Genomic DNA, 22629 nt, shown 5'->3' on the forward strand with positions numbered 1-22629 from the left:
GCATATGCATTCACAATATAAAGCATCTTAACATTAATTCAATCTCAGAAAAAGTCAATATTGGAATTGAGTAGTAATTAATCACTGATGCAGCTGTCTAGGGTTAAAATAGTAATGCAAGAAACCTGATATAGAATCATAGAATAGAATCACAGAACAGTTTGGGTTGGAAGGGACCACAAAGATCATCCAGTTCCAATCCCCCTGCAATGAGCAGGGAAACCCTCCACTACACCAGGTTGCTCAAAGCCTCATCTAACCTGGCCTTGAACACTTCCAGGGATGGGGCAGCCACAGCTTCTCTGGGAAACCTGTTCCAGTACTTCACCACTCTCACCGTAAAAAATTTCTTTCTTATATCTAATAGAAATCTGCCCTCTTTCAGTGGGGTCTCACGAGAGCAGAGTAGAGGGGCAGAATCACTTCCCTCAACCTGCTGCCCACGCTGCTTTCGATGCAGACCAGGACATGGTTGGCTTTCTGGGCTGCCAGTGCACATTGCCGGCTCATGGTGAGCTTCTCATCAACCAACACCCCCAAGTCCTTTTCCTCAGAGCTGCTCTCAATCCATTCTCCACCCAGTCTGTACTTGTGCTTGGGATTGCCCCGACCCACGTGCAGGACCTTGCACTTGGCCTTGTTGAACTTCATGAGGTTCTCACAGGCCCACTTCTCCAGCCTGTCAAGGTCCCTCTGGATGGCATCCCTTCCCTCCAGCGTGTCCACAACACCACACAACTTGGTGTCATCTGCATACTTGCTGAGGGTGCACTCGATCCCACTGTCCATGTCACCAACAAAGATGTTAAATGGCACTGGCCCCAGTACTGACCCCTGAGGAACACCACAAGTCACTGGCCTCCACTTGGACATTGAACCATTGACCACAACTCTTTGAGTGCGACCATCCAGCCAATTCCTTATCCACCGAGTGGTCCATCTGTCAAATCCACGTCTCTCTAATTTAGAGACAAGGATGTCATGTGGGACAGTGTCAAATGCTTTAGACAAGTCCAGGTAGATGATGTCCCTGACTCTTTATGGCATTTTATTTTTTTATTATCTTCCAGGTAGTCATTCCTATTAACATTATAAATAAAGAGATTATCAACAAGCAAGTAAAACAATATCGCTAGTCAGTCAAGATATTCCTTTTTCCCAACTGCACGCAGTCTGGTTAATATGAACATTATAGTCAGCTAAACTTTTGGAGCACAATGAATTCAATGATATAGCATAGGAAACAAATGGAGACTACAGCTGGGAAAGCACACATATTCAAAGTTATTAATAAGCCCTGAATCAAACAGCACACAACATCTAGAGGTATTGTTGAAATTACTGTTAATCAACTAAGTTCAAATTATAACCAACTCACCATGAGCAACTGGGGCTAGATTGTAACGATTAGGTATCTCTCAATAGCTAGAAAAATTATTACATTGGTGTACGGCCTTTGTAGGTCTGGGGAAGGATTCATACATTTACCTAGAAAAGTGTCCTATGTCATCCTGAACTTCTGCTGCTATTGCTGGTTCTCCTACACCTGTAGCACAAACACAATAGAAGTTTCTTAAGCTCGCAAACCACACTGAAAAGAGGGACGCAGTTCCAAGAAAAGCATTTATCTAAAGCAGTGTCTCTTTCATTTTACTGATCATCTTCTATATCCTACTCTTGATAGACTGCAGATGTCACAAATCTAAATAAAAGCTACCTGACAATTGCAGCAATTGGTTTGCAAAGCTGCTCACAGGAATAATTGCAGGAATAATTCTACAAGGCATCAAGCCCAGCAGCAATACAAAGGAATACAGAATAGCTGTTAACAGTGAAAGCATTCTTGTAGAAGTAATAATTTGGAGTAAAATAACAGTTAAATGTTTGTGTGGAAGGGACTACCACAAACCAGTTCGTATAAAACAATGATGAACACTACTTTGAAGAACATATCCTTATGCATAGAAATTCCCAAAAACACTAATCTGATTTTTTTTTCCTATAACAGATTTAACCATCTCAAGCCAGGTGGAAATTTTCTTCAAATTAAATAGAGTTCATTCAACACAACTTAATTTTACAGTAAAATAAAAACAACTGAATTCAAGCTACTAATTCTGAATGAGAATATCAACTCAAATGTTTAATGTAGTTCAACTAAACCACTTTAAATTAATTTCTCCTGTTAATTTACATTAAAAGTCTTAAGTGCCTTTACATAGACAAGGTTCGAGTTATCCCTTAATTTCTAATTACTTGGACAAAGTCAGTCACACATCTTGAAACAGTTCAGCTGAACAGAAATATGTCTGTGATCTAGCTTCAATTTTGGTTTTCCAAGAAACAGGGAAAATTCAAAGTATCACATTGGAAATTTCTATCATAACTTCTAGTATAAACTTATCAATCAGAATAAAAGTGGGTAGAACAAATAAAAGAAACCAGAAGATTCATTATGACATTTCAAGATGAATCAACTGTCAATCTAGAGGGAGAAAAATGTCAAAACCAAGGCATATCACTGGAGACCAAGTAAAAACACTGCAGGGCATATAAAGACATTAGACTGTGGGTGATCAATACTGGATTTTATTTTCACTGAAGAGAGTAAAGTAGGACCATAATCCATGACACAAAAAGATGAGAAACCTTCCCACTGAGGAACTGTGATAAATGTTTTCACTTCATTTTCAGACTATTTTGAAAAACACAGAACATGGCACTTCTATAATGGCTACCTCCTCCTTCCATAGCAATTCCAGAAGGCATAAGGCTAGAGGAGACAAAGGTAGCCAAAGAGCTTACAGAACAGTCTATGAAACTTACTGTGACTACCAATCAAACAAGTTATCCTTCACTGTCCTTTTTCGCATCCAAGTTGGTTTTGGTTTTGTTTTGTTTTAAATTTCAGGTCTTTTTATTCTAGTCTGGTTTTGTTCTGCTCCTTTTATGTCTGTTTTGCCAGCTGTCTTTCACAATTACCAATTATGAGGCTGTCACGGAGTTAGAAAGCTGCAGCTCAGTTCCTCAGACAGGTGGGCATGCATACATGAATGTGCACATATAGAGACTGCGGAAGAAGATGGAAGAATGAGTTTAAATACATGCAATCAGTAACTACAACCAGAATTCCCATCCTCTTATGGAAAAGGGATTCTGCTGACTCAGTGGACAGCACAAAGACAAATGAGTCAAAAGGAAGACAGTTACACTTCCCAAAACTTTTACAAACACAGCTTTTAGGTGACTGAAGGCACAACACAATTTTTCCTGACCTGCCTTTCTCCTGCCTCAACTACTTATCATTTTCCTCATGTCCATGATTTATGTATTAATCCCATTCTTCCATAAAACGTGGTCTGCCCATGAAGATACTTGCAGAGCTCTCCTTTTCAGTATGGAACACAAGGAGCAGCAGAAAACAAGTCACTTTAAATTTTCACAAGACTAAAAATTATCATCAAGCTAACACGGCAACTACTCTCCACTGCACTGAACAACGCCTTTTAGTACCAATGAGGTAAACAGCCCACGGCAACAAATACCAAGGACATTGCATATACTCATTTTCCCTTCTTTCTTCCGTTCCCCTCACACCCCTTTGAGGGGGAAGGAAGGAACAGAGGACTACTAACGTACACATGCATCCATGATTTTGCGTATCTCATTGATTTTCTCCCAAAATCACAGAATGGTTGAGGTGGGAAGTGACCTCTGGACATCATCTTGTCCAACCTCCTGCTCAAGCAGAGACACCACGATCAGGTTGCCCAGAAACTGGGGGGGAAATCTGTGTACTCAAACTGCCTACGTATTTTATTTTCTTTAGCAGTGATCTGTATTATACATGGCATATAACTACCTGACTTGCTCTGCAACAAAATTAATCCAGACAATCATTTAGACAACATATTTTATTAAACTGAGGAAGAATGTATTTCCCAAAATCTGAGGCTCCCTATTCCAAAAATAAAAGCCATTGAGTAATGTTACAGTAACAAAATTAATATTCTCAACAATTGCAGAATACTTTATTTTTTTCAACTCCTCCTCTAAAAGCAGGCATTTTCTCCATTTTAATTTTAAAGAAAAATAGTGAGACTTTTAGATTACAAAGGCCCCAAGGAAAGCTGCATCTAACATTCCTAATCTTGATGTTAACAGTAACAAAGCAAAAACAGTCCCTGAAGTTCACCACACTAACCTATTTAGACCAATTACAATTAACACATAACCACAATATACAGCTATAAAAGTCATCAAAAGGTAAAAGAGCATCAGCAATCCAGAAATTGCACTAAATTCTGCAAAGAATTATATCTACACTTAAGCTTATTTGTTTCCTAAAGCTATTCCATGTTGTAGTTATTACTTTTGGCTTTTATTCCTATTTGTGTGTTACTTTGATGGAAGGCAGAAACTAAGTTACTTACTTGAAGAGAGTTGACATGTACACAGAATAGTTGGATTTTTTTAAAAAAAAATTCTTTTACTGTAAGAAAGAACAATAACAAAACCAACCAAACAAACAAAATCCAGCACAAACCACCAGAGGCTTTTTAAATGCATCTTGCAAAAAGAAATGGGTAATTCAACATCTCCAACTGGAACGGTCTTTTTAAACAAAATTAGAAGTATTCATAATGACAGAGACATTTCTTCCTATGTGGTCAGTGGAAGCAACAAAGTCATCACTATTCTATTAACAGATTCATGGAACTGGAAAAGATTCAGCTTCCAGCTTTAAGTGTCAGTACTCAATATGAGCCATAGGCTTCTAATTCTTGCTTTGACAAACATGCAGACCTTTGGTTAAATAAGCTCTCTGCAACCAGATGAAGGGGATGAACTGGAAACACTGGATCCAAGAATCCAACTTTTCTACTTCCCCAATTAGACTGTACCTATAGTCTAGAACAACCACTACAGTTATTCAACCAGGATGAAAAACAGGTATGTTAATCCTCAAAGAATACAATCAGCAAAGCCATGCCCTTTCTAATTGGAGAGAAAAAAAAAAAAGTGGCAAAATAGCTGTGTACTATACTAAATTGTCAGTCTGCATTAAAATAGTTTAAATATAAAACTTCTATTTCCTTAAAATTTCATTTAATACACCTGCAGTTTTACTGATAATAAACTACCCTGAATAGTACGTGATGCACTACAAAGCTGAGCCTTAAACATAACATGACATTACCATTACAAGATGGTATAAATCACTATCTAATCAAGCTAACTACTTCATCTGCTATTTCTGTTGTACTTTCCTACTGTTTCTCTTCTTTTGGAAAATATGCAATACAGTTTGCAAACATGAAATTACAATAAAAATGGTAAAATCTTAACTACAATGCCCACAACTTTGTTATGAATGGTAAGAGAAATTAAAAGCTCCAATAAGACTGAACTGTTTCCAATATGGTGCGCTGTTGGATAAAGATGAAAATTTATCTGTTCCTAAGATTTCTCCTTTTCTGGTAACCCTTCTCTAAGATAACAAAATACAATGCCTTTGAACTGCTAAAGTAACCATTACTAACAGTCAGCATATAGATTCCAAAGCAAAAGGTTTGCTTCCCAAGCCTTGAAGGAACAACACGTTTTGCCCAATTGCTCAATTCTTCCAAAGTACCTTTCACTGCATGTGACACATCCAAAACTTCTTTGCTGGCTTCAAAGCAATGGTCATAGCTATTGCAACTGTTTTAGAAATGTATATGGCTGCTTGTAATGATCATCTGACTTCTCTTTACTGACTTCTTTCAATTCAATTCGTACCTTCTCCCAAGGGAAATTATTGTTATCTGTCACACAAAACTTGACAGTACATCATCCAAAGCTTGAATGATGATGAAAAGTGCATCCTATGTTTAAAAAAAAAAAAAACACACCAACAAACACAACAAAAAACATACACAAAAACAACTTAAGATATTGGTTCTTAGAAATGCCTTTACTAAACTTCAGTTCCTCTTGAAAGTCCTTCAGAATCACTCCTCACCACAGATTTTGAAACTAGACAGAAAAAGGACTGGGACTTACTACAGCTTGAGCTGATTTCAAGTTCTTAGTTCAGAAGGCAATTTTGGTATCTAGCCTTCACAAAGCATGCAAAACCTCTTATACAAGTGCTAATTTCAGTGTCCAGGTATTATGTGAGATAGGCAATCTTAGAAAGCTGTAAGCAGTCAATCACTCTCATAAAGTTTCCATTATGTTTTTCTACCTCTTTTGAAGTAAATTTAGTAAGAAAGATCTCACTACTTATTAATACATAATGAACAAAAAGGCTTTCTAATATTAAAGGAAAGTTGAATACCATTGGATATCATACAAGACTAAACTCTATCTGGAAATCAATTTGAGAGAATAATTTGAGGAAACTGGAAAGGTTCACACTACGAGTCTCCAAAATGACAATTCCCTCTGTAGTCATTTAGGGCATAGCTCTATTTTGAAAAGCATTTAGGAGACCTAGCTTATTTTCTTACTTGACTATACTTACTATATCAGTAAATACAAAAATTAAAGAGTATAGCCACTCATAAAGCAGAATATTAAAATGTTAAGCTCCAATGAAATATAACAAAACACAAGATAAGTTTCAACAGTGTCGTGGGTTAGGCCGCTCCGGCAACTAAACCCTACACAGCCCCTCTCTCATCATCCCCCACCCCCAGGGATGAGGGAGAGAATCAAAGAGGAAAAAGAAAAGAGACCCGTGGGTTAAGAAAAATTTCCTACTACCACTACCAATATATATATATATATATGGATATGTACAAGGATAAACATATACAAACATTTGGGTGGATGAACTGCTTAGGGACATGGTTTAATGGGGGATTAGGGACGGTTGGACTGGATGATCTCTAAGGTCTTTTCCAACCTAGAAATTCTATGAAATTCTATGAAATTCTATGAAACAAGTGATGTATGGTGTAATTGCTCACCACCCCTTGACCGAGGCCCGTCTCGTTACGAAGCTGCAATCCCAAAACAGATAAAACTTGATACCGCGATCCCGGATGAAAGGGAGGCCCCGAGACAGAGAGAGAGAAAGCACTCTGAGAGCCCAAAAGTGAGAGTCCCGGAAGGGCAAAAGCCCTTCTTTCCGGCTGACCCTCACTCTTATACTGGGCATGAAGCTGCATGATATGGAATACTAATTGGCCAGTTTGGCCCTCAATCTTAAATTCAGGTACAAGTCGTAAGGAGAGTCGTGGACCCCTTGTCCCGTCTATGCTCCCCCCTTATCCTGTTGTGCTCCCATACACTGGCAAGAACATGGCAAGCTGAAAAGTCCTTGAGACCTCAGTGCCAACTATAAACATCAGCTTGCTATCAACATTCTTCTCAGAGCGAGCCTCTGAGTAAAACCAAAACACGGAGCTCTTCTAGCTGCTAAAAAGAAGAGCTAACTCTGTCCCAGCTAAAACCAGGACAAACAGTTCAATGGCAATGCTTTTTTCAGCACTGTTTGTGAGAAAAACCTTGCAACTTTTCTCAGTTTTCATAAGTTATCAGTACCATCGTTCATAACTGTGTTTTCCTTTTAGAATTAATACATATGCTAGAGTCAAATCAGACACAAATCTAAATCCAGTTTCTTGTTATCATGTTTATTCCTTAGAATGAAATATCAACGCAGACTGCATACGTAAGGATGATAGGATGCGGACCTTAAGCTCAAAGCACTGTTTTTCCTCTGTGGCAGAAAGTGGTCATCAGAATTTCCACTAACAGACCTAAAAACTTTAAAGCTGATGCTTTAAACCAAGATCCCATTAAAGAAACTTGTGATAGATGCTATTGACTCAAAAGGATCCAAACAGAGAGTCAGCAGCAATTTATTTATGATTGTAAGATAATTCTTTGTAATAAAGTGGTTTATATGCTCATACTGAACAGTCAACTCTAAAGAAGAAACACAGACGAAACCAAGCCCTCAGTATCATATTGAATACTTAATGGCTTTCCAAGGAGCGAAAAAGATATTTTTAATTAGTAAAATTAGCACATGTGAAAGGACATATTTTTAAAAAACTTTTCCGTCCTCTAGAAGGAAACGGGGGACCTGGCCACCCGGGATATGGAAAAGGCTGAGATACTCAATGACTTCTTTGCCTCAGTCTTCACTGGCAAGAGCTCCAGCGGCACAGCCCAAGTCACAGAAGGCAAAGGCAGGGACTGGGGGAATGAAGAACCGCCCACTGTAGGAGAAGATCAGGTCCGAGACCATCTAAAGAACCTGAAGGTGGACAAGTCCATGGGACCTGATGAGGTACATCTGCGGGTCCTGAGGGAACTGGTGGATGAAGTTGCTAAGACACTATCCATCATATATCAGAAGTCGTGGCAGTCTGGTGAAGTTCCCACTGACTGGAAAAAGGAAAACATAGCCCCCATCTTTCAAAAGGGAAAAAAGGAATACCTGGGGAACTACAGGCCAGTCAGTCTCATCTCTGTGCCTGGCAAGATCATGGAGCAGATCCTCCTGGCAACTATGCTAAGGCACATGGAAAATAAGGAGGTGATTGGTGACAGCCAACATGGCTTCACTAAGGGCAAATCCTACCTGACTAATTTGGGGGCCTTCTATGATGGGGTTACAGCATTGGTGGATAAGAGAAGAGCAACTGACATCGTCTACCTGAACTTGTCCAAAGCATTTGACACTGTCCCACACGACATCCTTGTCTCTAAATTGGAGAGACATGGATTTGATGGATGGACCACTTGGTGGATAAGGAATTGGCTGGATGGTCGCACTCAAAGAGTTGTGGTCAACAGTTCAATGTCCAAGTAGAGGCCAGTGACGAGTGGTGTTCCTCAGGGGTCAGTACTGGGGCCAGTACTATTTAACATCTTTGTTGACAACATGGACAGCGGGGTTGAGTGCACCCTCAGCAAGTATGCAGATGACACCAAGCTGCGTGGTGTTGTGGACACGCTGGAGGGAAGGGATGCCATCCAGAGGGACCTGGTGTCCTAGTTTTAGCTGGGACAGAGTTAGCTCTTCTTTTTAGCAGCTAGAAGAGCTCCATGGTTTGGTTTTACTCAGAGGCTCACTCTGAGAAGAATGTTGATAGCAAGCTGATGTTTGTAGTTGACACTGAGGTCTCAAGGACTTTACAGCTTGCCGTGTTCTTGCCAGTGTGCAGGAGCACAACAGGATAGGGGGGAGCATGGCTGGGACAAGGGGTCCACGACTCTCCTTACGATTTGTACTTGGACTTAGGATTGAGGCCAAACTGGCCAATTAGTATTCCATATCATGCAGCGTCATGCCCAGTACAAAAATGAGGGTTAGCCGGAAAGAAGGCTTTTGCCCTTCCAGGACTCTCACTTTCGGACTCTCGGGGTGGTTTCTCTCTCTCTCCCTCTCTATTTTGGGGCCTCGCGTTCATCCGGGATTGCAGCTTCGGGACAAGACGGGCTTCGGATAAGAGGGGGTGGTGAGCATCTACACTGTGTAGTACTTATCGGTATTAAATTGTTCTTATCTCAACCCACGGGTTTCCCATTTCCTCCTTTAACTCTCTCCCTCATCCCTGGGGTGAGGGAGGGTGAGCAAGCAACTGCGTAGGGTTTGGTTGCCAGAGCGGCCTAACCCACGACAGTCCTAATTGGCGCCCAACGTGGGGCCCGAAGGGGTTGAAATAACGAAAGTAAATTGCTGTGATTGGCCATTGTGTTTTTCCTGGATGTTGCTGGCCGGAATGTTGTTTGTAATACTCTCATACATGTTACCAGAAATCTGTAATTTAGTGCCTTATCTGCCTTATATGATATTAGGCAGAATGTTTACTCGGTTTTCTAGCTCTGAGTGCTGGACTGGTATGAAAAGCAGGTTATCGTTAATTAAGGGGCTTGCCATACTGTACGGTGTAACACTGATAAGATCATCGGTGCTGGGACCAGCCCAGTCTCTGTATTCGGCGGTGCAGAGGCGGATGGTGACGTGGAGCTCATTTATTAACTCTGGGCGCCACCTGGCGGATGTCATCGCCAATTACACCGGTAACCTCATTTACAAAAGCTTATGTCAATTTTGATAATGCTGAACATCACTGGAATAATTTAACGGGTTTGACTTTGCTGCAAGGTCTCCTAAATATATGTTTAATTATATATATATTCAAAGTCAATCGACCATTTAGGGGTGTATACCAATTTATTTCTCATGTTATTGTGCTTGCCATCTCGACTCCCATGACAAGCACTATAGCTACTCAGACTACAATGGTATCAGTTGTCCCGGTAAGAAAGAGGAGATGTGTACAAAAGTTAAAACATGGAAGAGACGATGATGAAGGAGAGCCAGGGCCATCACAACAACCAGACAAAGAAGAGCAACCAGAGCCATCACAACAATTGGAGGAAGAGCAACCAAGGAAATGTGTACAAAAGTATGGTATCCTGTTATTACCCAGCTGGCATGAATTGAAACTAATGAACTAATTAACTAAGGTATAGACCCTGCCTACAAAAGGTGGGCCATTTCCTCCTGGCTGTGGAAGATGCAACAGTATCCTTGGGGCTGCAGCCCAGACTGGTGAGCAACAACTGGTGACCCTGACATGATATGTCTGAGAGACCCTGAGAACCACGACTCCCTTGCCGGAGCCAGAGTAGCTGGAACCAGGGCCAGAGTGAGAGTCCTTTGATAAAGAAGGTAAAGCTGCAAGCCCTGATGTGGTATTTGTGGGAGGGAAGTGTGCTGGAGTCGGAATGAATGGACTGGGTCTCTGCTCACTGTAAAGCCTCTGCTTTCCTCTAAAAACAAAAAATTGTAAAACAAAAAGGGGGAATTATGATATCCTGTTATTACCCAGCTGGCATGAATTGCAACTAATGAACTAATTAACTAAGGTATAGACCCTGCCTACAAAATGTGGGCCATTTCCTCCTGGCTGTGGAAGATGCAACAGCATCCTTGGAGCTGCAGCCTAGGCTGGTGAGCAACACAAAAGTCAGAAAGTAGAGAAGAGGATGATGATGAAAAACAACCAGGGCCATCACAACAACGAAAGATGAAGCGGGGAATGTTCTGTTTTGCCCCAGAGAAGATCTCAAAGGAGGAGAAGTGACATCACATATGAGACAATAACCACCTGATCTCTAAAAATGAGCAAGCTGCAAGATATTCGAAAAGATTATGGCCGTCTTAGAGGTGAGCCCATTGTCATTTGGTTGCTCTGATGCTGGGACATGGGGGCCAGTAGTCTGGAGTTAGATGGTAATGAAGCCAGGCAGCTGGGAGCCCTTGCTATGGATGGAGGCATTGATAAAGCAATTGGAAGGCAGACACAAGTCCGCAGCCTCTGGAGACGGCTCCTGGCAGCTATAAAGGAAAGGTACCCCTACAAGGACGAGGTGCCATGTAATGTAAGCAAGTGGACCAACATAGAAAAAGCTATTCAGTATCTGAGAGAACTGGCTGTGCAAGAGTTGATTTATCTTGACTTGAGAACCGGACCAAGATGCGAGGATCCAGATGATGTCCAGTGCACACGACCAATGTGGCAGAAGATTCTACGGAGTGCGCCAGCAGCATATTCCACCTCACTGGCAATAATGGACTTCGGAGACGATGCTACACCACTATCCATAGGTAATCTGGTCACTTACCTCCAATGATATGATGATAATACTTCTATACAAGCCTGTGTTGCAGCTGTGGAAAAGCTGTCTGAGGAGGTCCGAGAATTAAGAGAAAAAGTAGATTTCCCACCACCTGAACGTTTTAGAATTTCAGCTGTTAGAACCAGGCGTTACCCTCCTTGAGAGAGACGGTACAGATCATGGGAAGAGCTGTGGTTCCACCTCCGTGATCATGGAGAAGATATGAGAAGATGGGGTGAAAAACCCACCTCAGCCTTAAAGGCAAGAGTACGCGAGCTGGAAGGAAAAACCAACAGAAGTAGAAGCTTCTCCAATTCCTCAAGGAAAGCCATCGCCCCAGTCTACCGTGAGCGGTCCCGTAGTCAACATAGGAGGACTGATACTCCTCACAATCCTGATTGAAATCCTGCTGATTCCTCTGATAACAGGCAATAGAGGGGCCCTGTCTCCAGCCAGGTGGAGGAAAGGGATAATCAAGTTTACTGGACTGTGTGGATTCGGTGGCCTGGCACATCAGGCCCCCAAAAATATAAGGCTTTAGTGGACACTGGTGCCCAATGCACTTTGATGATGTTGAACTTTAAAGGGGCAGAATCCATTCATATTTCTGGAGTGACAGGGGGGTCTCAACAACTGACTGTGTTAGAGGCTGAAATGAGCCTAACTGGTAAGCAGTGGCAAAAACACCCTATTGTGAATGGCCCAGAAGCACCGTGCATCCTTGGCATAGATTATCTTAAGAGAGGGTATTTCAAGGACCTAAAAGGGTATCGGTGGGCTTTTGGCATAGCTGCAATAGAGACAGAAGGCAAACAGCTGTCTACTTTGCCTGGTCTCTCAACGGACCCTTCTGCTGTGGGATTACTGAGGGTCGAAGAACAACAGGTGCCAATTGCTAATACAACAGTGCACTGACGGCAATATCGTACCAACCGAGACTCTCTAATTCCTATCCATAAGTTGATTCGTCAACTGGAGAGTCAAGGAGTCATCACAAAGACCCGCTCACCTTTTAACAGCACCATATGGCCTGTGCGTAAGTCCAATGGTGAGTGGAGACTGACGGTAGACTATCGTGGCTTGAATTAAGTTACACCACCATTGAGTGCTGCTGTGCCAGATATGCTGGAACTTCAGTATGAACTGGAATCAAAGGCAGCCAAGTGGTACACTACAATTGATATCGCTAATGCATTTTTCTCAATTCCTTTGGCAGCAGAATGCAGGTCACAATTTGCTTTCACTTGGAGGGGAGTCCAGTATACCTCAAATCGACTGCCCGAGGGGTGGAAACACAGCCCTACTATTTGCCATGGACTGATCCAGACCACCCTGGAACAAGGTGAAGCCCCAGAACATCTGCAATATATTGATGACATCATTGTATAGGGCAACACAGCAGAAGTTGTTTTTGAGAAAGGTGAAAAAATAATCAATATCCTTCTGAAAGCAGGTTTTACCATAAAACAAAGTAAGGTCAAGGGACCTACACAGGAGATTCAGTTTTTGGGAATAAAATGGCAAGATGGGTGTCGTCAAATCCCAATGGATGTGATTAATAAAATAACAGCTATGTCCCCACCAACCAACAAAAAGGAAGCACAAGCTTTCTTAGGCATTGTGGGTTTCTGGCGAATGCATATTCCAGATTACAGCCAGATTGTAAAACCCCTCTATCAAGTAACCCGAAAGAAGAATAATTTTGAATGGGGCCCAGAGCAAAAACAAGCCTTTGAACAAATTAAACAAGAAATAGTCCATGCAGTAGCCCTGGGACCAGTCCGGACAGGACAAGATGTCAAAAACTTGCTCTACACTGCAGCCGGGGAGAATGGTCCTACCTGGAGACTCTGGCAAAAAGCGCCAGGGGAGACGCGAGGTCGACCTCTTGGGTTTTGGAGTCGAGGATACAAAGGATCCAAAGCCAACTATACTCCAACTGAAAAAGAGATACTGGCAGCATATGAAGGAGTCCGAGCTGCTTCTGAAGTGATTGGTACAGAAGCACAGTTGCTCCTGGCACCCCAACTGCTGGTGCTTGGCTGGATGTTCAAAGGGAGTGTCCTCCCCTCTACACATCATGTGACTGATGCCACGTGGAGTAAGTGGATTGCACTGATCACACAAAGGGCTTGGATAGGAAATCCCCATCGCCTAGGAATTTTGGAAGTGATCACTAACTGGGCTGAAGGTAAAGACTTTGGAATGTCACCAGAGGAGGAGGAGGAGGTGACATGCTGAGGAGGCTCCACCATATAATGAACTGTCAGACAATGAGAAGAAATACGCTCTGTTTACTGATGGATCCTGTCGCCTTGTAGGAAAACATCGAAAATGGAAAGCTGCTGTATGGAGTCCTACTCGACGGGTCGCAGAAGCTACTGAAGGAGAAGGTGAATCAAGTCAGTTTGCAGAGGTGAAAGCCATTCAGCTGGCTTTAGACATCGCTGAACGAGAAAAGTGGCCAATGCTCTATCTCTATACCGACTCATGGATGGTAGCAAATGCCCTGTGGGGATGGCTACGGCAATGGAAGCAGAGCAACTGGCAACGCAGAGGTAAACCCATCTGGGCTGCCCCGTTGTGGAAAGACATTGCTGCTCGAGTAGAGAAGCTGGCGGTAAAGGTACGTCGTGTAGATGCTCATGTACCCAAGAGGCGGGCCACTGAAGAACATCAAAACAATCAACAGGTGGATCAGGCCGCTAAGACTGAAGTGGCTCAGGTGGATCTGGACTGGCAACATAAAGGTGAAAAATTTCTAGCTTGTTGGGCCCATGATGCCTCAGGTCATCAAGGAAGAGATGCAACATACAGATGGGCTCATGATCGAGGGGTGGACCTAACTATGGACACTATTGCAGAGGTTATCCATGAATGTGAAACGTGCTGCAATCAAGCAAGCCAAGCAGTTAAAATCTCTTTGGTATGGAGGACGTTGGTTGAAATATAAGTATGGGGAGGCTTGGCAAATTGACTATGTCACACTTCCACAAACTCGTAGTGGCAAGCGTTATGTGCTCACAATGGTGGAAGCAACCACTGGATGGCTGGAAACCTATGCTGTGCCCCATGCCACTGCCCGAAACAGTATTTTGGGCCTTGAAAAGCAAGTCTTGTGGCAGCATGGCACCCCAGAGAGAATTGAGTCAGACAACGGGACTCATTTCCGTAACAATCTTATAGACACTTGGGCCAAAGAGCATGGCATCGAGTGGGTATATCACATCCCCCATCATGCACCAGCTTCTAAAAACCACACTGAAAGCAATGGGTGGTGGAATCTTTAAACATTGGGATACACATTTAGCAAAAGCCACCTGGTTAGTCAACACTAGAGGATCTGCCAATCGAGCTGGTCCTGCCCAATCAGAACTTTTACGTACTGTAGAAGGGGATAAAGTCCCTGTAGTGCACATGAGGAATATACTGGGGAAGACGGTCTGGGTTATTCCTGCCTCGGGTAAAGGTAAACCCATTCGTGGGATTGCTTTTGCTCGAGGACTTGGGTGCACTTGGTGGATGGGGAAGTCCAATGTGTAACTCAAGGGGATTTTTTTTTTTTGTTGGGTAAAAATAGCCAATGAATTGAATTGTATGATGGTAATTGCTGAATAACCCTGCCACTGCATACCATCACTGTTATGGTTGTTATATATTATACTAATGACATTATATTAAGAATCATCCAGGTCAATGAAGAATGAACTTCAACAGAACCAGAACTGATTCCAGACACCCAGCAACTTCCTTGAGATCGACATCTTCAACCTGCAGACCATGGACATGGATTGCACTGTATACATCAACTATAAGCTCCAGATGCTGCATGCAACAGACTACAAACTCTGCATCACCTCTCCTGCCCTAAAGGACTGCCATGACAGATGGAAGATTGAACAATACAATGGACTGCTAAAAACCACACTGAAAGCAATGGGTGGTGGAACTTTCAAACTTTGGGATACGCATTTAGCAAAAGCCACCTGGCTACTCAACACTAAGGGATCTGCCAATCGAGTTGGTCCTGCCCAATCAGAACTTTTACCTACTGTAGAAGGGGATAAAGTCCCTGTAGTGCACATGAGGAATATACTGGGGAAGACAGTTTGGGTTATTCCTGCCTCGGGTAAAGGTAAACCCATTCGTGGGATTGCTTTTGCTCAAGGACCTGGGTGCACTTGGTGGGTGATGCAGAAGGACGGGACGTCTGATGTGTACCTCAAGGGGATTTGATGTTGGGTGAAAACAGACGATAAAATTAATTGAATAGTGTGATATTAATTGCTGAATAACCCTGTCCCTGCATACCATCATTGCTATGGTTGTCACATTGTACTAATGCCATTATATTGAGCATCATCCAGGTCAATGAAGAATGAACTTCGTCAGAACCAGAAACAAGTTCCTCGAGATCGATATCTTCAACCTGCAGATGGCGGACACAGACTGTTGCCAGATACACCAACTACGAGCTCCAGCTGTCACACACAACAGAGACTACATCATCTGTTCTACTGACCGAGTGCATTCCACATCATCTTTCCTGTCCTGAGAGACTGCTACAACAGATGAAGACCGGAGTTACGGACTGAATGAACTCAACACATTTTGGAGAGATGACCCATGGCTAAGGGAACAGTATATATGTAAGGTTTGAATATGATGTGCATGGTATGCAATAAGGGGTGGGTCCTGTCCTGGTTTTAGCTGGGACAGAGTTAGCTCTTCTTTTTAGCAGCTCGAAGAGCTCCGTGTTTTGATTTTACTCAGAGGCTTGCTCTGAGAAGAATGTTGATAGCAAGCTGATGTTTGCAGTTAGCACTGAGGTCTCAAGGACTTTTCAGCTTGCCAGTGTGCAGGAGCACAACAGGATAAGGAGGGAGCAGAGCCAGGACAAGGGGTCCATGCCTCTCCTTAAGATTTTTACTTGGACTTAGGATTGAGGCCAAACTGGCCAATTAGTATTCCATATCATGCAGCGTCATATAAGAGTCAGGGTCAGCCAGAAAGAAGGGCTTTTACCTTCTGGGACTCTCACTTTTGGACTCTTGGGGTGCTTTTTCTCTCACTCTCTGTTTTAGGGCCTCATGTTTGTCCAGGATTGCAGCTTTGGGACAAGATGGGCTTTAGATAAGAGGGGGTGGTGAGCATCTACACCGTGTATTAAATCATCTGTATTAAATTGTTCTTATCTCAACCCACAGGTTTCTCACTCCTTTAATTCTCTCCCTCATCCCTGGGGTGGGGGAGGGTGAGTGAGCAACTGTGTGGAGTTTAGTTGCCGGGTCAGCCTAAACCATGACACCTGGACAGGCTGGAGAGATGGGCCTTTGAGAACCTCATGAAGTTCAACAAGGCCAAGTGCAAGGTCCTGCATGTGGGTTGAGGCAATCCCAAGCACAAGTACAGGCTGAGCAGAGAATGGATTGAGAGCAGCCCTGAGGAAAAGGACTTGGGGGTGTTGGTTGATGAGAAGCTCACCATGAGCCGGCAATGTGTGCTAGCAGCCCAGAAAGCCAACCCCATCCTGGGCTGCATCCAAGAAGTGTGGCCAGCAGGTTGAGGGAGGTGATTCTGTCCATCTATTCTGCTCTGCTGAGACCTCACCTGCAGTACTGCGTTCAGCTCTGGGGTCCCCAGCACAAGAAGGACATGGAACTATTCGAGCGAGTCCAGAGTAGGGCCACAAAGCTGATCTGAGGGCTGGAGCACCCTTCTGCTATGAAGACAGGCTGGAGAAGAGAAGGCTCTGGGGAGACCTACTAGCAGCGTTCCAGTATCTAAAGGGGGCCTACAAGAAAGCTGGAGAAGGACTTTTTACAAGGGTGTGTAGTGACAGGACACGGGGCAACGGCTTTAAACTGAAAGAGGGGAGATTTCCATTAGATCTAAGGAAGAAATCTTTTACCATGAGGGTGGTGAGGCACTGGAATAGGTAGTCCAGAGAAGTAGTGGATGTCCCATCCCTGGAAGTGTTCAAGGCCAGGTTGGATGAGGCTTTAAACAACCTGGCCTAGGGGAAGGTTTCCCTGCCTGTGGCAGAGGAATTGGAACTGGATGATCTTTAAGGTCCCTTCCAATCCAAACTATTCTATGATTCTATTTTTTTTTTTTTTAAAAAACACCACATCCAGTAAAGTTTCCTATATATGCTAATGCAAGAGCCTTAAAAGTAAAGGGGTTATAAAGTGTCTAGACACTAAATTGCCATTTCTGAAATACATTTGGGACAAGAAGCAGATTTTGCATTTCTTGGCAGTACAATATATGTGAAAGATAAGTTACTGAAATCAGGAAGTAATGCTATAAAAGAATTTTGTAATACATAGCTGGCACTTACCAGCTGTGATGATATGCACAACGTGAATATGTTTTTCTGGCTTAAGGGAGTTATGTATGAAAAAAAAAAAATCATAGAACAGTTAAGGTCGGGAGGGACCTCTGGAGGCCATCTAGTCCAATCCCCCTGCTCAGAGTACAGTCAGCTACAGCAAGTTGCTCAGGGCTGCGTCCTGTCAGATTTTGAATAACTCCAAGGATGGAGACTCCACAATCCCCCATATTCTAATGTTTGACCACTCTTAGAGCCAAATAGTTTCTCATCTAAACAGAATTTCTTGGTTTTCAAGTTTGTGTCCATTGTCTCTTGTTCTGCCACTGGACACTACTGAGAAGAGTCTGGCTCCGTCTTCTTTACTGCCTTCCCATCAGGTATCTTATCAACACATTGATAACATCCCCCTGAACCATCTCTGCCTCAGGCTGAACAGTTCTAGCTCACTCAGTCTCTCCTCAAATATCAGATGCTCCAATCCCTTAACAATTTTCATGGCCCTTTGGTGGACTCACTGTCTATGTCTATGGCTTTTGCTAAATGTGTATGTCTATGTTTGTCTTGTGCTGGTTAGCTCAGAACTAAACCCAGCACTCCACATGTGTCTCACCACTCATGAGTAGAGCGGAATAATCACCTCCCTTGACCTCCTGGCAATGCTCTTAATGAGGCACAGGATGCTGTTTGCCCTTCTTTGCCACAGGGAACATTGCTGGCTCATGTTCAACCCTGTATCCAACTAGGACCCCTAGGTCTTTTTCTGCCAACCTGCTTCTCAGCTGGTTGTCCTACAGCCTGTACTGTTGCATGGGGTTATCCACTCCCCAGGTGCAGAACTTGGCATCTCCCTTTGTTGAAGTAACTTGATGTTTCTGTCTGCCCAGTTCTCCAGCATGTTGAGGTCCCTCTGAAATAGCAGCACACTGATCTGGTGCATCAACCACTCCTCCCTGTTTTGTCTGCAAACTTGCTGAGAGTGCACTCTGTCCCATCATCCAGGTCATTAATGAAGATGCTAAACAGTACTAGCCTCAGTATCAACCTCTGGGGTACGCCACTGATGACTGGCTTCCAGTTGCACTTCATGCCACTGTTCGTGATGCTTCGAGCTCAGCAGTTCAGCCAGTTTTTGATCCACCTCACTGTGCGCTTATCTAGTCTGTACTTCATTGGTTTGTCTACAAGGATGTTATGGAACACAGTGTTGAAAGTCTTATTCAAGTAAAAAAATGAACATTCCCTCTGTGGGAAAATAACCCAAATTGAGCAAATGGAGAAACACTGCTTCGCAAAGTTCAGCTCAAAAGCTGTAATATTAAAGGTAGCTCTGAGGCAAGGCGCGGCTGCTGCTCCCAGGAACACAATGCAGTTGGCATGGACAAGGCCTGCCCTGGCCAAACAGAACGTACAATGTCCTTGAAATGGGGAGCAGAGTGGTACAAAGGTATCACAGGTTGTCCCTTTTCTCAGGGATAGAGAATGGCTGGCTAAGGGAACCGCACAGCTGTCAAGGAAGACGGATCGCGGCCCTCACCTCAACAATGGTGATGGATAGAGGCATTCACCCAGCACAGCACAGAGAGAAGCAGTTGTTAGAAAAAAACCGCTCTGTTTTGGTCAGATAGGTCCGTAAGTCAATACACTACACGGACACTGAGACTTGGGACAGGGACATTTGGAGTGATAACTCCAAGTTATGACATGTCCCCGTCATGATGACAGTGAAATCATGGGGATCTCCGATCCCAACTCTCAGCCACTTTCTTTAAGACCTTTAGTTAAGACCGAAACTGCTGCTGATAACAACGAAGAAATTCACACCACTGTGCGAACAGTCTCCTGGTCTCCTACTGAATTGGCAAAACTAAAAGAAAAATACTCCAGACGCCCAGAGGAGTCAGAAACTGAATATGTGTGTCGAGTCTCCCTCACAGAGGGAGATCAAATTTTACTAAGTGAGGAGGAGGCAGCAGGATACTGGGGTCCTGGCGCGTTTTTAACTACTATACCTGGAGATTATTACTGTTCCTTGACTGCATGAGTGGCACACTGGGCAGGTGGTATAGACCCTTGGGAGAGAGGCGATCTGCTGAGAATTACCACTATGGGGTTCTCTGATTTGGCTTCCTCAGTGCAAAAGGTGGCATGCATACAAGCAGTGTGTGAGAGAGACCCAACAAGAAAATCCTCAGTGTTGGCTCCCATTGATCGAGCATAACTAACACCTCTAATTCGTGGTCTCCCTGATAGTTTAAAAATGTCTGTAATAACTGAAGAAACTGCTGAGGATCTAAACATAACACCCAGTCACCACAAAGTGAAGGCTGTTGAGATTAAAGGAGTTGTAAAAGAATGTCCAACAGCAAAACCAGCTCTGTGGCTTCCAGGAGAGAAAAAACTAACCCGTGCTGAAGTGCCAGTCGGTGCTGCCTGCACTAACATATTAAGCTTTGATTTGCTGTATGGCCTGTCATGGAAATTGCCTGATGGTTCCTTAAGGAGTTTTGCGGGACAGGGCGATGAAGATCGACTCTGTGTTGACTCTGATTTTGTAAACTTGAACTTGTTAGAAGTGTCTATTCCTTTGCCCTCATCCCAGATCACAAATACAAAACAAAATCCTCTGCCAGCTGCAGCACAGACAGGGATTGATGGAGTGGTGAAAGACTTAGAGGAGCGAGGTATTATTACTCACACTCACCCCCCTACAACTCTCCTGTCTGGCCAGTTAAAAAGCCAAACAGGCAATGGAAGCTCATCAATTACAGGCAGTTGAATGCCAACACTGCACCTTTAACAACAACTGTACCAAACATTGCAGATGGTGGATAATACCCTCATTTTAACTAACATTTGCCGGTTGTATTCGCAAGTGAGCGTGGTTCCTTTTTTTTTTTTCTCTCTTTCAGGAATCTTGAATAAACTGCATGTGGACAAGTGGATATGTCTCCTATTAATATTAATTTTAGCTGTAATACTACTCTTACTGGTCATGGTAATCTGGTAACCTAAATTCTAAAAAAAATGGCTGCAGGTTGGGTTTGTGATATTATTCTACATTTCACCCTCAATTTGTAACCAAAAAGACCCAGAATGGCCATGCTCTCAAGCTTTTGTCCGATATACAAACAGTATGGGATGACATCCCAGCAACAAGCCTCTAAATGTAGCCACTGTAGTGAGGCATAACACTGAAGTATACCACCCACACGAGTGGAAATGGGACAGAAATAGATGGTTTATATCCTAACAAGAACAACTGGGGGAAATATCCGAATAGGATATAGAAAAATCAGTGGGTCAACATACGAAAAAGCTTCCCAAATTATGATTTCTAGCAACCTATTGGCAATAGAATGGCAAAACTCAATCCAAACATCACAACTGAATCCTGTTCCACAAAAGAATGGAACTGTGTTAAACATGACTCCACTACAATGTGTAGCTGCAAATGGCATAGAAGCAGCGACACATTAAACCTCAGTACAGTAAACACTGAAGTCACCAAATCTCATATCAGTGAACAAGGGAACTGTTGGCACAATTTTACCTTATTAAACCTGTTTATGTGACATGTCACTGGCAGCAAAAGCAACCTGTCCCGGTGTTTAAATTTAAATTTAAAATAAATGCTGTGACCTACCCCTTAATGATATTTGTTGCAATAGTCACATATCATGGCACAGATACTCTGATCACCTTGAATAACAAAGATGGAATTATACCCTTTTTCACTGTAGTACATGGTGATAACATTACTGTACGATGTAAATTGGTTAGTGAATCTCTTGCTGAACCTATAAATAGTTATGGGACTGGATCCCAAGGTTCTATCATATTATGTGAGAACCAAAAATGAGATTGTTGGTTAATTTGATGTCTGTACAAGATCCTTATAGGGTCACGTACAACAAAAACCACACAAAATACTGAGGAGAATTCAAAATAAATGGTACCAAACCGCTCATTGTAACCAACCCCAAAATTTCTGAAATTGAATCATATGTGATCAGAAATACAGGTCAGCAACGAGTGCTGTTTAACCCGTCATAGTCTCTCAAACGAGTTGAATTATTGATGCAAAATAACGTTTCAGGAGTTCAGCCAGCCTGCTCATCATTTCCAAAAACCTCTTACAAAGGATGGACAAACTGGCTGCTGAAGTGAACCCTAAAACAAACAAAAAGAGACCTAACTGGCATCCTGGGAACAGGATTGGGAATTCTAAATAGCATGGATTCTGAAGTATTGATGAACAAACTAGTCACCACAACCAGTGACCTGAATGAACTGGAATATCCTTTACAATCTTCCCTATTGGCTTTGGGAACTAATCAATGGCTTTTAACAGATATATTACCAAAATGGGAAAAGATGAATGAAAAGGATCACGAACTGATCGTAGATGCAATTGGTGCAGTTCAAAATAACGTCTCCCTAGCTCTTAGCTGTATCCAAGCTCAACTATGGATGCAATCAATAACTGCTTCAATTATAAGGGAAGGTGAAGAAGGCACCTTACCTACTGAAATTAGAAAAGTGATTTGGGACAATGCAATTGATTTCAAAAAGAAATTTCAATCCTGGTGGTACTTAGTAAATTTTACTTATGATTCCACCACCAGCACAGCCACAGCTTTTGTGCTAACCATATACAATGC

At 42.9% G+C, this 22629-nt stretch overlaps 1 protein-coding gene across 5 annotated transcripts in view; it reads right to left on the reverse strand.

The window, feature by feature from the left end:
- Positions 1 to 22629, reverse strand: part of LOC104371354 (nipped-B-like protein) — a 215448-nt gene that overhangs the window by 133587 nt on the left and 59232 nt on the right. Inside the window, exon 1 of one of the 5 annotated variants that reach the window (XM_086630239.1) lies at positions 1489 to 1517. The exons of the other annotated variants lie outside the window; for them this stretch is intronic. The gene's annotated coding sequence lies outside the window, so the exon portion shown is untranslated. Of the gene's footprint in view, positions 1 to 1488; positions 1518 to 22629 lie in introns of those variants that run through there. 5 annotated transcript variants of the gene reach the window in all.

This window comes from Tauraco erythrolophus, chromosome W, assembly GCF_009769465.1.
Source record: "Tauraco erythrolophus isolate bTauEry1 chromosome W, bTauEry1.pri, whole genome shotgun sequence".
Lineage (NCBI taxonomy): Eukaryota > Metazoa > Chordata > Aves > Musophagiformes > Musophagidae > Tauraco > Tauraco erythrolophus.